Genomic DNA, 15,150 nt, shown 5'->3' on the forward strand with positions numbered 1-15,150 from the left:
TAGGAATTTAAATACTGAACAGTAAAAAAATTCTCTGCTGATTAATTCCAACTTACTTTTCCCACACACACACACACACATGGAATGCACAATCAGCAGAATTATTGTTCTGCACAGACAGAGCTATTACTTCAACAACAACAAAATCCCACATCCCAGAATGGGAACAATGAAGTTAATTTTTCCTCAGAGTATCCTGTCAAAATAATGCGGATGTGCAGAAATCCTGGCTGAAAAATCACATGGGTGCCACTCTCCGCATAAAATACCCAACAGTTGGTGAGGGATAGCATGTGTGAATGGTCCTCCTTATCAAAACCTCCCTTCATGCACAAAATAAGTCGCAACATGGATGCTTGCCTTTCCTGCAGGTGGACAGAAATATAGGAGGGGCATCATTGTCTCATGTGTGTGCAACCATCCCTCTATTGGTTAGAAGTGCATTAGCAGGGATCATTCAGTTTATAAACTAAGGGCTAATTCTGTTACTACCAAGTTGACCCAGAGGGTTGTGGTGGAGGGGGTATTGCTTAGCAACCAGTAACAGCGGCATGATTTTCATTGAGATGGCACATGTCCTGGTTGGTTGTGTAGTTTCAAGGGAGTTTCTCCTTTGTATGTTTGGTTGAATGTCTCCCTGCTATGTAAAAGACCTGGAGTAAGAAACACAAAACATCTCTTTTTCTTTCTCCACAAACACAATTTTTGTTCCGTTTCATGTTATCAGGATTTCTTTTCTCTCTGGACGTTGTGTGACTTTCTTGACCCTGTCACCTCTGCCGAACAAGTTTAGCGGTGTAGGTGGGTGGGTGATTATTGTTTCTAAAGCCTGCATATCATGTTTGACTAATAATGACAGCTGGGGAGAAGGGTGTGTGTGTGTGTGTGTGTGTGTGTGTGTGTGTGTGTGTGTGGCAATGGCAACAGTGCCTCTATCATAGCACTTTCATCTCTTATCATCTGTCTCCAACTCTATCATCCATGGGGTGGGTATCTTACACTTGTATGCATTTCTCCCTCTTCAGATATTACAAAAAGAGAGAGAGAGAGATGGATGACTGATAGGGAGAGGCAAGCAACGCTTTTTCTATCATAATGTGTGAAACAACCCTAAGATCGCCCGAGTAGCACAAGGAATGAAGAAAATAGCAAAATATTCAGTCTGGGTAAAAATAGTGGAGGAACTGCAATGAAGTCCCCACAGCGGTACACTAACCAAAGCTGACTCAATATATTTTGCTGCCAGAAGCAAAGGACCAAATGACGTCTCATTCTGTCCATCGGATTGGCAGCTGAATTTCATTTCAAATAGTAGTAATGGGATCCCATCCTCCACTGCACCTGAGAGCGGCAGGCTAGCTTAAGGGGTGCAGGGCAGGGTGAGTGGCACACACAATAGGATCTTCCTGCCCCATGTTCCTCAGCATCTGACACCTGAGGCAGCCACCTCCATCTACCTAATGGTAGGGCCAGCCCTGCTTCCGATATCTGGTTGTCCCTTCACTCCTGGCTCTTCTCCCTCCCTTCCCACTAGTACAAAGGCTTCCATTCTCCATTTGTTTACTCTGTGTAGATGCCTCTTAACTATTTCTAATAACCAATCAACTGCACATGACACAGAAAATGTGCTTGGCAGAAGATCTTGCCTGGAGTCGCTTTGACTTGCAAATCTCATCCTGATGACAGGCACTCCCTTCAGAGATGTTAATAATAATCCTTTTCTTCCCCTGATGGCACTAAGGTCATGAGGGAATAATGCACAACAAATAATTTGACTCATGCACACCTTTTGCTCCGAGAGACAGGCTCGAATTTGCACATAGATTTAAAAAGGACTGATTTCCATAGCAACGGCAGGGATCTGTGAAACATTATGAATGTTGCCTCTGCGTCTGTGTACAGAGCTCTTTCGCAGCACAAGAAGCCCATCAGAATACAGGCTCCACTCTCAAACAGGAGGGTTTGCAGAATTGTAGAAGGAGTCGCGGAATATCAAATTGCACTTATTTTAAACTGAAATAATAACGAGCTGCTGGTAAAACCCCTTTGCTGAATTACTAAATTTCTCCCGTTTATACCCCACTTTGGATGGGGGGGGCACAGCCCTTTCATTTGGTTTTAATTAATATTAACAAGCCGCCCTTAAACAGATTTCTGAAGTGTAACAGCAACAGCACAGAAAGAATAGTGCATAGATCTAGCACACTTCTAGAGCAGAGCAAAACCACATAAGAGGCTAGAGATAGCGTAAAAGAAATATGTCAGGAGCGTTCAAACAATTGCATGTTCAGCTATTTTTATTTTTTTAAAAAGTGGGTTGGTTATACAGTAGCTCAGGGCTGCTAATATTAGCAACAAAATTCTACTTAAGTAAGGAAAGGGGGTGGGGGGAAGGAAATGAGTTGGAGCAGCCAGAAACAAAATGACAGCACCATATTTGTAGCAGACCAGGGAAGCCTTTCAAAAGCATGATCTGCAGAGACTGCTGTGAACTCTAGTGACTTCACATGCCATCCTTAATGGCTGAGAGAGACAACGGGATGGGAGAGGAACAATAGATTGAGGCAGGGGTGCTATTTAGGAATTTCAACCCTGTCCTAGGTCCAGTTCTAGACCACATGCATTCATAACAAATTAATGAGCCCTGGGTGGGGTGGTGTAGTGGTTAGAGTGTCAGACTAGGACCTCCAAGACCAAGGTTCAAATCTCCAGAGGGTGACCTTGGCGTAGTCACTGTCTCTCAGCCTACCTTGCAGCATCGTTGTGAGAAGAAAAAGGAGAGTGGTGAAGCTCTGAGCTCCTTGGGGGAATATAAGTGCAGCTATAAAGAATACATAAATAAAAATAATATTTAACCTGTGCTTGCTGCCCCAGGACTCTTGAGCCAAGGTACAAGTTTTTGCATGTCTTTATCCCTCCCTTCAGGGACCCAGGTGGCGCTGTGGTTAAACCACTGAGCCTAGGGCTTGCTGATCAGAAGGTCGGCGGTTCGAATCCCTGTGACGGGGTGAGCTCCTGTTGCTTGGTCCCAGCTCCTGCCAACCTAGCAGTTCAAAAGCACGTCAAAATGCAAGTAGATAAATAGGAACCGCTACAGCGGGAAGGTAAACGGCGTTTCCATGTGCTGCTCTGGTTTGCCAGAAGCGGCTTTGTCATGCTGGCCACATGACCTGGAAGCTATACGCCGGCTCCCTCGGCCAATAATGCGAGATGAGCGCGCAACCCCAGAGTCGGTCACGACTGGACCTAATGGTCAGGGGTCCCTTTACCTTTATCCCTCCCTTCAGTAGCATCTGTTGTAAAGGCTCTCCCCTATCTTTTGATCTTCACAAGAGCCCTGTAAGGTAGGACAGGCAAGTGGCCAGAGGTCACCCACTCAATTCTATGGCTGAGCGGGGAGACTGATCTCTCCCCAGATCTGTTTTGAAATTCTACCCACTATGCCATGTATCGTCCTACAAGTCAGTTTCACGTGACTTGCATTTGTAAGTGGGTCAACATCGAGAATATTCCTATCTCATCAGATTGGATGCTATGTCTGTTCACATATTTAGCTACCTGTTATCAACTGCAGAGAAATCAAAGCTGCTTTCTTAATACTGACTTACAGGGTTGCTGTAAGGATTTCAGGTAAATAATGCATGTGAAACACTTTGCACACTTGAAAGAGATTATCATCATCATCATCATGCAATTTCCTCGAGTAAGAACTATTGATCTTGAGTATGTGTGCATGCAAAATGTTACAATAACTGTTCATTGTTTTATTGTCCCATTTTCTGTGGGTTATTTTTTATGTACCCTGCTTAGAAATGTGAATAATTAAGTGGTATATAAATGTCTTAAATAAATAAATAAATAAGACTGCAGAAGTGAGGCGTGTGAATTTGTGAACCAGACATGAGTGACCGTGGATGTAAACAATGAAATTGGCTTGTGTATTGGGTATGTGCACCAATGGCACAGATATTTGAGTCACATCGAGTGCAATGGCACTTAGTCTCAAGTAATTACATGTAGGATTGCTAGAATTAAACATAGCTAGAATACATGGAGAAATAAATTCCTAAATCTCATTGCATGGGTTCCTTCTGTTCATCTTCTATGCCCAGAAATGTAGATTTGTGCCCTGTTGCAAAAGTAGCACCAAATATTTCACATCCCTTACATATGCTAATGATGATAATGATGGTGATTTTATTATTTATTCCCTGCCAATGTGGTTGGATAGGCATGATGAGAACATGAAACTGAAACAACCACATGTTGCCTCCCCATTTAATCTTGGCAATACTTCTTTCCTCTTCCTCTGCTTCTTTCCCCGTGTTGACTTACAGACTGTAAACTACTTGGGGCAGGGACCTCTCCCCTGAACTTTATATAGTGACATGCACAATGATGGCACCATGTCAGCAGGAACTTATCATGTCAAAATGTAACAACAGGTAACATCCACACCATCTCTCTGAAGCACATTTTAAAGTACATGGATTGTCCCAAAGAATCCTGGGAGCTGCAGTGTATTCCCTACAATTTTCAGCATCCTTGACAAACTATAGTTCCCGGGATTCTTTTGGGAGAGTATTGTACTTTAAATGTGTATTAAATGGGATTGCCCCAGTTTTTTCAAAGGATGCTCGGACAGAGCCGTATTTTGTAAGTGTATAATGACTGTGTTGTGAGTTTTAAAGTTCCTGTCTTCAGCCTTCTATTCACACTCCTAAGGAAATAATAACTTATGTTTGCCTGGTGCCTTTTTCTGCCTTTAACCTGTTAAATTTTTCCAGAAACTAATGCCAATGAAAATCGAGTCTTGAGGAGAAGCCTTAGTATCTATCCCTTTTCCCCTCCCTCCCTCTCTCTCACACACCCCTAAATCCTCTATGAGCCCATTTTTGGAAATGTGTCAAATCCCTAAAATGAGAGGTGCTGAAATGAATGAATTATTGCTGAATCGGTAATATGTCAGGTGGCATTGCCAATGGATGCACTGAAGAAAGACAAATGAAAAGTGAGTGGCCGCTTATAATAAAAATCCTTTTACTGGTGCAGTAAAGAGTCACGTGATTTTCCACCTACTTTTTAAGAGAGTAATAAAATCGGCTCCATTTGGCAATCCTGAGCAAGAGAAAAAGTCACTGACAGACTGAAGGATCTGCTCTGCTGGAAAAATGCAGGAGTAGAAGGATCCAAGTGGAAGACTGATAGCAGAAAGTTATTCACACAATCAAGGCTAATCAACCTGCCTTAAGGGGGGGGGGCATGGCTTCTGAAGTTTCTGATTACGGAGAAACTTTGGAACACCTGGAAGGCAAAGACAGAAATAAGAGAAAGAAATATGCAGTGTTGCACTCCAGGACAGATATCTTTGGGGGGGGGGCTCAGCAGAATGAACAGGGAGGTCCCCACATGCAGCAGGGTGGGCTTATCATGTTTCAAAGTGAAGTAATATGCACATTAACCACCTGCGGATGGACAGATCGGTCAGGTTTTGTTTCTTCCAAGCAATCAAAGACTATGTCTGCGTATTGCCATTCTCTCTGCCCTTTTCATGCCTCTTCTGGCTCTGGGAGACAAGGAGGGAGGGGAGCTTATCACAGCAGGAGGAGGAGACACCCATGACTTCACCTGACTCGTCTCTGCCTCTTGGCCTCCCGCATCCTCCTCTGCTGCTTCAGTTTCTCCCTTTGATTCTCTGGACGCCTCTCTGCCACAGACTCTCCCAGCTCACTAAGCCCTGTTACCTCCTTGGCTTCTGACACCTCTTCCCAGTCTTCTTCCTGTGGCTACTCTCTGTTGTCCTACCACCACTTCCTAGGCTCTGAGCCTTCTTCCCTTGGGGGTTCCCCAGCTGCTTCCTCCCAGCATTCCTTTGCATCCAACCAGTCCAGCCTTGGCCCAGTATACCTGGAGTGTCTCTCATCGTTAAGCCCAGACACTGATGTCCAGGTCCGAGGGCCTCCTGGTGATTCCCTCACTGCGAGAAGCGAAGTTACAGGGAACCAGGGCCTTCTCAGTAGTGGCCTGTGGAATGCCCTCCCATCAGGTGTCAAGGAAATAAACAATATCTGACTTTTAGAAGACATCTGAAGGCAGCCATGTTTAGGGAAGTTTTTTTTAAAAAAATGTTTTATCGCTTTGTTGTTGTTGCATCAGTTGGGTTCTTCTGCAAAAAGGGAAGAGTCCGCACAGAAGATTATGTGGGCTTTAATTTTGCCTTTCCACCTGTACATGTGGCAAGACAATGAGATCTAGGCCAGCTCACCGCCATTTGTACATGCTTGCTACTTACGGTAGTTTAAAACTTGTTTATCACATCTGCATGCTTCCCAGACATGCCTTAGAAACTTCAGCCAAGATCCAAAGTACTGTTATGCTTGGACGTGCCATAGGCTGAAAAGAAAAACAAGCAAGCACACACACACACACACACACAGTAGGACCAAACTGGTTGAATAACTCACTTCTTACAATCAAAGCAATGTGTTCATTTTCTCAGTTCCAAGAGAAACCAGTATTTTGTTTTATTTTTGAAGGTGAACATTTTGTCCCAGATGCTGTGTTTACCAAGGGGAAACTGGATTTTTCGTGGGAGTGCCTACACTGGCTACAAATTAGCCTTCTTCTGTGCTAATTAATATTCACATGTAAGGCATTCATTAACATTCTGGTGCCTTTACATGAGAAACAGCTTGACCCATCTCAACTGGGATGCTGACTACTGACTCATGAAAAGTGTTCTGTTTAAGACATTGGCAGAACAATCTTGTGCCTTAATTGCATTAGAAACTGGGAGTTAGCAGTTTTCCTGCCAGATTGGAATTGGCCTCCTCGGGTCATTATGATATACAGTCTTCAAGAGCCCGGTTCTCGGCTTGGGGGAAGGAGGGGAAACAGAAGGGCATGGTGACTCTGGCCTTTATGGACATTAGCAAAGCTGAAAGCAATGAGAAATTATGTTTAATGTGTGGTGTGTCTACATGCGCTCAGTAAGTCCCGGTTATACCTCAGGAAATTGCTGTTTCTGAAAGAAGCACTGGGGAGATATTGAATGAAAACATCTGAAAGCAGAGCTGTGAATGACCCTGGATACACATGACTATGGTAGCTATGTTCACATGGTCATGGCATGAATCACAGACTCATTCCTCAGTGGGATGGGACCGCACAACAGCAAAGTGGCTGCAAAGTGGCTGTGGGTGTCAGTTCGCCTTGGGTTCTACTTTATAAAGGACAGTCCTCTATTGTTTGAGGGTGTCCTCTACTTGGTGGGCTATCTCCTTCAAGTCCAGGTTAAAGATAAAGACCCATAGACCCACAGGAAGAGAATCTGCATCACAGGGGTGGACCAACAATGCATGCACGATGAATGTGTTTTTGATCACAACATGCACGTCCAAATGCTGGTCAGTGATCCCAGTGTCTCAGCCGCCACACACAGATGGAGACAGGCATACACAGGCCCCACATTATCTGTGTGGTGTGGAAACTGGCTCTCCTTTTCTGCAAATTTATCCCTGTCTTATAAGAGAGGAAGCAGAGAACATACAGGCAGCACTGGTAATGCAGGTCCCCGTTGCCAGCTTTGCAAGTTAAGACAAACTGTGTGTACTATGTGTCCTAGCAGAGGAGCACATCGCTGCAGCCCAAGCCCGGCCCTTTGAACTGCTGCCTGAGGCACTTGCCCCAAAATTCACAACGTTGATGGGGAAGAATGGTAGCAGAGCCTGTGTGCATGTGTCTTGTTCGGTGTTTGTATCAGGAGGAGTCCCGTGACAGAAAAAAACCATAGGAGTTCTGAGCAGACAAGCATCAGAAATGCACCCTTCTTGCTGACAAGACGTCCATGGTTCCCGTACCAATGTTCTCTCTTGTGTGCATAACACAAGGCCAGAGAAATATAGGGGCTATGTTGAGAGTCCCATGGACTGCAAGAAGATCAAACTTATTCATTCTGAAGGAAATCAGCCCTGAGTGCTCACTGGAAGGACAGATCCTGAAGCTGAGGCTCCAATACTTTGGCCACCTCATGAGAAGAGGAGAGGAGAAGAGAAGACTCCCTAGAAAAGACCCTGATGTTGGGAAAGATGGAGGGCACTAGGAGAAGGGGACGACAGAGGACAAGATGGCTGGACAGTGTTCTCAAAGCCACCAACATGAGTCTGACCAAACTGCGGGAGGCAGTGGAAGACAGGAGTGCCTGGCGTGCTCTGGTCCATGGGGTCACGAAGAGTCGGACACGACTAAACGACTAAATAACAACGTACCCTTACACCTCAGTTATAGTCTTTCCATCTGGTGCTTATATACTGATTTTGGTGGGTTGTAAATGGACACAGAGTTGGTCTGAATCCTATGGTCAGTTGTGGTGGTGGAGTTTCGGGGGCAGGGGGGGCAGTATTTTTTTTTCTTCCATTGAGTTTGATGCACGGATTTCCTCACTAGTGTAATGCTGCTGGCAATGTGACTGTGGCGTAAAGGCATACAGGGTTTGGCATATTATCTACTTATTGCATTTATACCCATTTATACCTAGTAGTCCAACACTCTACCCACTACACTACACTACACTGCCTGTCTATGTCTGCTTCTCCCTTATCATGTCAACATTATGCTTATGTCTCTGGCCCCTCGTACCTCTGGGCCCAGTGCAGATGGGCCAGTGCTTTAGACAAACCAACTTGGAGTCGCACTGCCATATTCACGATATCTCATTTCATGAGAGCCACGTCTGGGTTTATTCTGGCAAAGCTGGACTTCCGCCATATTCTAAATTCCCCAGCCAGCATATCTGCAATATCAAATTTCATCCTTACGCTAACTAATCAGGAGCCTCACTTTCGTTGAACACCCCAAATTAAATTTAGGCAGACAGAAGTGTCTGGGGAAAGGGCACAGGCTGCTAATTTTGATCGGGGCCTAGCTAATCTTTTTTATCAGGATGACAAGCTTGCTATTTGCTAAATGCAGGCCAAAAGGCAAGGGGCATTTCAGGGTGTTGACATACTGAAAAGATGATGAGAAAGAATTGTAAAAATGCTTGGTCTGTGATCAATAGTTCCTTAGAGAGCTAAAAGTAGACCCTCCAAGTGTCCCTATTTTCAAGGGACAGTCCCAGATTTACAGAAGCCATCCCAGTTTCTGATTTGATCTCAAAATGTCCAGCTTTTCCTTAGGAGATCCCCATTTCAAGGGAGGCAAAGGAGTTATGTGACCCCCGAGCCAAAGAGATAAGTAACTATACAACCATTAGGAGCATAGCTGTCAACCCTCCCGTTTTTGATGGGAAACCCCTAGATTTAAATCCGTTTCCCGCCGTGATCACAGATTGTTAAATACCCCGTAAATTTACGGGATTTCCAAGGAAGCAGCTCCTCTCCCTCCCTGCTGGCTGGGGAGGCTCCACTCGGTGCGCCCCCCTGCGAGCAAGCAGCCAGCCACCACCCGGTAAAACACCTCACTTGGCGGCTGGCTGCTCACTCACTTGCCGAGTGCTGCCGAAAATTGCCTCTGCGCCTGGGCATGTGCAGAACTGATTTCTGGTGCTGCACAGCTCTGCCCATGTCTGGACACCGAAAGAAAATCACTTCTGCACATCGGTGCCCAGACATGGGCAGAGCCGGCACCGGAAGTCGCTTCTGCGCATGTCCAGACATGCGCAGAAACGACTTCCAGTGCCGCGCCGCTGGGTGAGTCTGCTGATCCCTTATTTTTCAATGCAAAAGTTGACAGCTATGGTTAGGAGACATCTGAAGGCAGCCCTGTACAGGGAAGTTTTTTTAATGTTTAATGTTTTATTAGGTTTTTATATACGTTGGAAGACACCTTGAGTCTCTGGGGCAACCCAGTCAGATGGGCAGGGTATAAATAATATTACTACTACCATTATTAAATAGGACACCCCTATTTTCATTGGAGAAATGTTGAAGGGTATGTTAAAGCAGATGAAGAATTTTGTACACCAAGAAAAGCTTGCTTGTGCTTGCTATAATCATAATAATAATAATAATAATAATAATAATAATAATAATAATTTATAATTTGTACCCCGCCCATCTGGCTGGGTTTCCAGATAACTAGAGAGATAAGCAGAGCATGCACCACTCTGGTGAGGCAGTCTGCAGGCAGGTAGGGTCTCAGCCTGCGTACCAGATGGAGCTGATAGACAGCTGCCCTAGACACAGAATTGACCTGCACCTCCTCCATGGACAGCTGTGAGTCCAAAATGACTACCAGGCTGCGCACCTGGTCCTTCAGGGGCACAGTTACCCCATTCATGACCAGGGAGTCCTCCACACCAGCCCGTCCCCTGTCCCCCAAGAGCAGTACTTCTGTCTTGTCAGGATTCAACCTCAATCCATTAACCGTCATCCATCCTCCAACCGCCTCCAGGCACTCACACAGGACCTTCACTGCCTTCACTGGTTCCGATTTAAAAGAGAGGTAGAGTATAAATTGCTGAATAAATTATGCAAAAAAGGCAAAATTTGCCTAAAGTTACACACACATCAAGGTCTGAGTAGTGAGATGTTTCAGAGGCTCCAGGCCCACCATATATCATAGGTTTGATTTCCTAGGGGTGAAGATTGCATTGTTTCTGTAATATAATTATGTACATGTGAGCCACACCTGCTAAAGGAAGACCCTTTGCCTCATCAAACGCACTAATATTTTATTATTATTCAAAAGAAGACTTAGGCGTGTTTAGAGGGTACTCCCGATTCTGCTTCGCTTTAGCGAAGTTTCCAGCACCTGATTTCATTTATGATGTGTCAGGCATGGGGAAAGTGGTCTACCTGAAAGGCTTGGCATACACAGAATTGTATGTGACAGATTCAGCTCCTTCAAATGGCAAAACAATTTGACTGGATGTTGCCTGCTGGCTGCAATCAAAGCGAGATATCATTTTGAGGGTATTGCCCATGGACGAAAATGTCTGTGTTGAATGTGCCCTTTTCTGCGGATTGAGGAGTGCTATGCATATCAAGCTCCCCCTGTTTTCAGCAAACACAGCTGCAATGTGGCAAGCACACCCATGTGGAGATAGAGATGCTCATGGGCCCCCAAACAGGAAAAAGCTCACGTTGTCCCTGTGGGATGAAGTTAGCAGCTCCTTGGAAATCCTGCAGAGGGCCGCAGTGCGCATTCTGAGCGCAATATGCAAGGCGTATTATCTTCTTGGAAATAAATAAATACATCTGTGCAACTCATAGCTTTTCCTGTGGGTGAGAGACAGATTTCCTACTGCTCTGTTTAAATAATAATAATGGCAGATTGCATGGCATGTGCCTATCAGATTCCATCCAAAAAATGTCTCTCCCCAAATTGGAAACTGGGATCTAATATTGGCAGGTCCAGACGCAAAGGCGGAAGCAGAGGCATGACAGCGTGCTGAGGAAGTCATGAATGCCAGGAATTCCACAGTTATATACCACACAAATACCGTGTTTCCCACATTTTAAGACACCGTCTTATATTTATTTTACCCAAGAAAATAAGCCTATGGCTTATTTTCGGGGGGGTGTCTTTTTAATTTTTTTTTAACTGTAATTACGGCAGCCAGCGTTGCTGCTGCTGGGTTCCGGAGGCAGCCTGCAGGGTCGGTGCCCAGCTGCGCCGGTGCTGGACACTGGAGAGAGCAGGAGACTGAGCAGCCACTGCGGCATCGCGCTGCCAGAGACTCGCAGCCACTGAGGAGCTTGCGGCGCCGGGGCTTGCGGGCGGCTCTCGCCTTTCCGCCCTTTCTCCTGCTCCCGGGGGAGACGTGGCTTCTATTCCCCATTGCCAAGGAAACAGCCCGGGGGAGAGACGCCAGAGCTGAGGCGCCCCCCGCCCGCGGATCCCACGTGCCGCCGAAAACGGCAATGCTTAGGGCCCCCCACTCCTCGCCCGAAGTGGAGTAAGGCCCCCCGAGCGGTCCAGGGCTTGCTTCCGAATGCGCAGGGACAGGACTGCGCTGTTAAACTCTTTGCAAACTCCTTGCCCAAAAGAAAGCTGTCCTGCAGAGTGCCGGATCGAGGAGCCGGTCTGCAGAGTCAGCGCCCAGCAGCGCGGCGCTGGATTGAGGAGGCGGTGCTTCGTGCGGAGCTGCTGGGCGCCGACCCGGCAGGCCGCTTCCTCGATCTGGCGGCCTCCCGGGTTGGCGCCCAGCAGCGCCGCGCGGAGCACCGCCGGTCTGTAGAGTCAGCGCCCAGCAGCACGGCGCTGGATTGAGGAGGCGGTGCTTCGTGCGGAGCTGCTGGGCGCCGACCCGGCAGGCCGCTTCCTCGATCCGGTGCTCCGCACGGCGCTGCTGGGCGCCCACCCGGGAGGCCGCCGGATCGAGGAAGCGGCCTGCCGGGTCGGCGCCCAGCAGCTCCGCACGAAGCACCGCCTCCTCAATCCAGCGCCGCGCTGCTGGGCGCTGACTCTGCAGACCGGCTCCTCGATCCGGCACTCTGCAGGACAGCTTTCTTTTGGGCAAGGAGTTTGCAAAGAGTTTAACAGCGCAGTCCTGTCCCTGCGCATTCGGAAGCAAGCCCTGGACCGCTCGGGGGGCCTTACTCCACTTCGGGCGAGGAGTGGGGGGCCCTAAGCATTGCCGTTTTCGGCGGCACGTGGGATCCGCGGGCGGGGGGCGCCTCAGCTCTGGCGTCTCTCCCCCGGGCTGTTTCCTTGGCAATGGGGAATAGAAGCCACGTCTCCCCCGGGAGCAGGAGAAAGGGCGGCAAGGCGAGAGCCGCCTGCAAGCCCCGGCGCCGCAAGCTCCTCAGTGGCTGCGAGTCTCTGGCAGCGCAATGCCACAGTGGCTGCTCAGTCTCCTCTCTCCCATGCCCAGCGCTGCTGGGAGCCGACCCTGCAGGCATGGCTTATTTTCGGGGTATGTCTTATATTTTACAAAGGCTTTAAAATCCTGCCATGGCTTATATTATGACTCCGTCTTAAAAAGGGGGAAACACGGTAGTCACCCTTTCTTTACCCAATGAAGGGAGATGAATGCAAACCAAACGGCGTGGGCTATCAGCATGATTCACGACTGCAAGTTGAAAGCGGGCTAAAGTACGCCATCCTTGACATTAGGCAGAATGAGGTAGCTGCCTTAGGTGGCATGCGTGGAGTGTCGTGAAATGGCAGCAGATTCTTTGTTATTTTATCGATTATTATTATTGCACTTTTCCTGACAGAGAGAAGAGGAGGTGCTTGTGTGGGATTTTCTGACCCAGGTGGCAAAATAATTTGGCCAGCCACGGGTGCTATGCACCTCCGCTGGAGGAGGAAGAGGGCGGTGGAAGGTTGCTGCTCAGTCCCATATGGCAAAACATCTGTATGTACACCCACTGCTCTATACCTGATGGGTGGGAACAGGCTGCATTGCATTGACCTTCCCTGCCCTGGTCAAGGTAATCTCTGAATGAGTGGGCAAAGTGCCTTACATACAATAAATAATAACAAACATCGCAATTACAACATGGTAGGCTAATTTCACTGTTTGAAAACCTGGATGTATGGCAATCCTATTACAACATTTATTATTATTATTATTATTATTATTATTATTATTATTATTATTATTATTTTATTTATACCACGCCCATCTGGCTGAGTTTCCCCAGCCACTCTGGGCGGCTTCCAACCGAATATTAAAAACAATACAGCATCAAACATTAAAAACTTCCCTAAACAGGGCCGCCTTCAGTTGTCTTTTAAAAGTAAAATAGTTGCTTATTGCCTTGACATCTGATGGGAGGGCGTTCCACAGGGCGGGTGCCACTACCGAGAAGACCCTCTGCCTGGTTCCCTGTAACCTCACTTCTTGCAGGGAGGGAACTGCCAGAAGGACCTCGGCGCTGGATCTCAGTGTCCGGGCTGAACGATGGGGGTGGAGATGCTCCTTCAGGTATACAGGACCGAGGCCTGTATAAATCATACAAAATAATTAACAAATCAGTAAAACAATAGCCATTTATCAAATTTGGGTTTTCTATTGCATTTGAAAAAGAAGGGGTAAATTAACTTAATCTTGGAGGGAGAGAAACCCATCCTTAATCCTTCATTCTAAAGAAACAAAAATATATACCAGTTCTTCCCTCCAAAGTCTTCATGATTACGGTACTCTTCCCATTACACTCAGCTTTCATGCAGTCTGTTTTTGCATGAGGTGTTTATTTATTTAAGAATGATGTTCATTATATATACATGAAATCTTCTGAACTTAAGAAGGTCTGTTGTTATTCCTTGGATCGTTCTAATACTAGCAATCCATGGAGACTCGTGCACAGTGTTTCTTTATAGGTGTTTCTGGTGCTTTATAAGGAATCGCCAATTTTCCATTCAGCCTCCCCTGGAAATGTGGCAGCTTTACCTAGAAAGGAAGTTTCACTGCATCTCTTTCTATCCCTTGTTATGGAAGCTGAGCAAGAAAATATACAGGTGCAAAACACCCCAACAAAGGGGGAGTGGATAGATAAGCTATGCGAATATCTAGAACTAGCAAAACTGATGAATTTAATCCAATACAAATGAACTGGATTAATGAATATTTAGGGAAACAAGGTCTGGGAACAAGAACCTGGTTGTGTCTAGAATAACCTTGCAGGAAGTGGAAAACGGGACAATACAAATTTATGATGGGAAATAAATTAAGATGAGAAAAATAACAAAAAGTCAGATTACCTTCATGTATATAGAAATAAGTACTGTATGGAGAAGCGGTGGAAGTCTCAAATGTTGTATAACGTTATTCTGCAATGTATTTTTGTTTCTTTTTTTCTTATTCTTTACCCTTATCTTCCCCCCCCCTCTTCTTTTTCTTCTTTACTTTCCCGTTCCTTTTACGGATTAACTTTTCTCTTTCCTTCTTCTTTTCTTTTCCAGGAAAATTGATACAGGTGGCGCTGTGGTTAAACCACTGAGCCTAGGGCTTGCTGATCAGAAGGTCTGTGGTTCGAATCCCTGTGACGGAGTGAGCTCCCGTTGCTTGGTCCCAGCTCCTGCCAACCTAGCAGTTTGAAAGCACGTCAAAATGCAAGTAGATAAATGGGAACCGCTACAGCGGGAAGGTAAACGGCGTTTCCATGTGCTGGTTTGCCAGAAGCGGCTTTGTCATGTTGGCCACCTGACCTGGAAGCTGTACGCCGGCTCCCTCGGCCAATAATGCGAGATGAGCGTGCA

The 15,150-nt window shown here is 46.5% G+C and overlaps 1 long non-coding RNA gene across 1 annotated transcript; it reads right to left on the reverse strand.

The window, feature by feature from the left end:
- Nucleotides 1-13,452: 13,452 nt before the first annotated feature.
- Nucleotides 13,453-15,150, reverse strand: LOC148685639 (uncharacterized). Its single transcript, XR_015950190.1, has 2 exons — nucleotides 14,653-15,150; nucleotides 13,453-13,893 (listed from the first exon to the last, which is right to left on the reverse strand). It is a non-coding gene; the product is annotated as an uncharacterized LOC148685639 (long non-coding RNA).

This window comes from Zootoca vivipara, chromosome 5 (assembly GCF_965207765.1).
Source record: "Zootoca vivipara chromosome 5, rZooViv2.hap1.1, whole genome shotgun sequence".
NCBI lineage: Eukaryota > Metazoa > Chordata > Lepidosauria > Squamata > Lacertidae > Zootoca > Zootoca vivipara.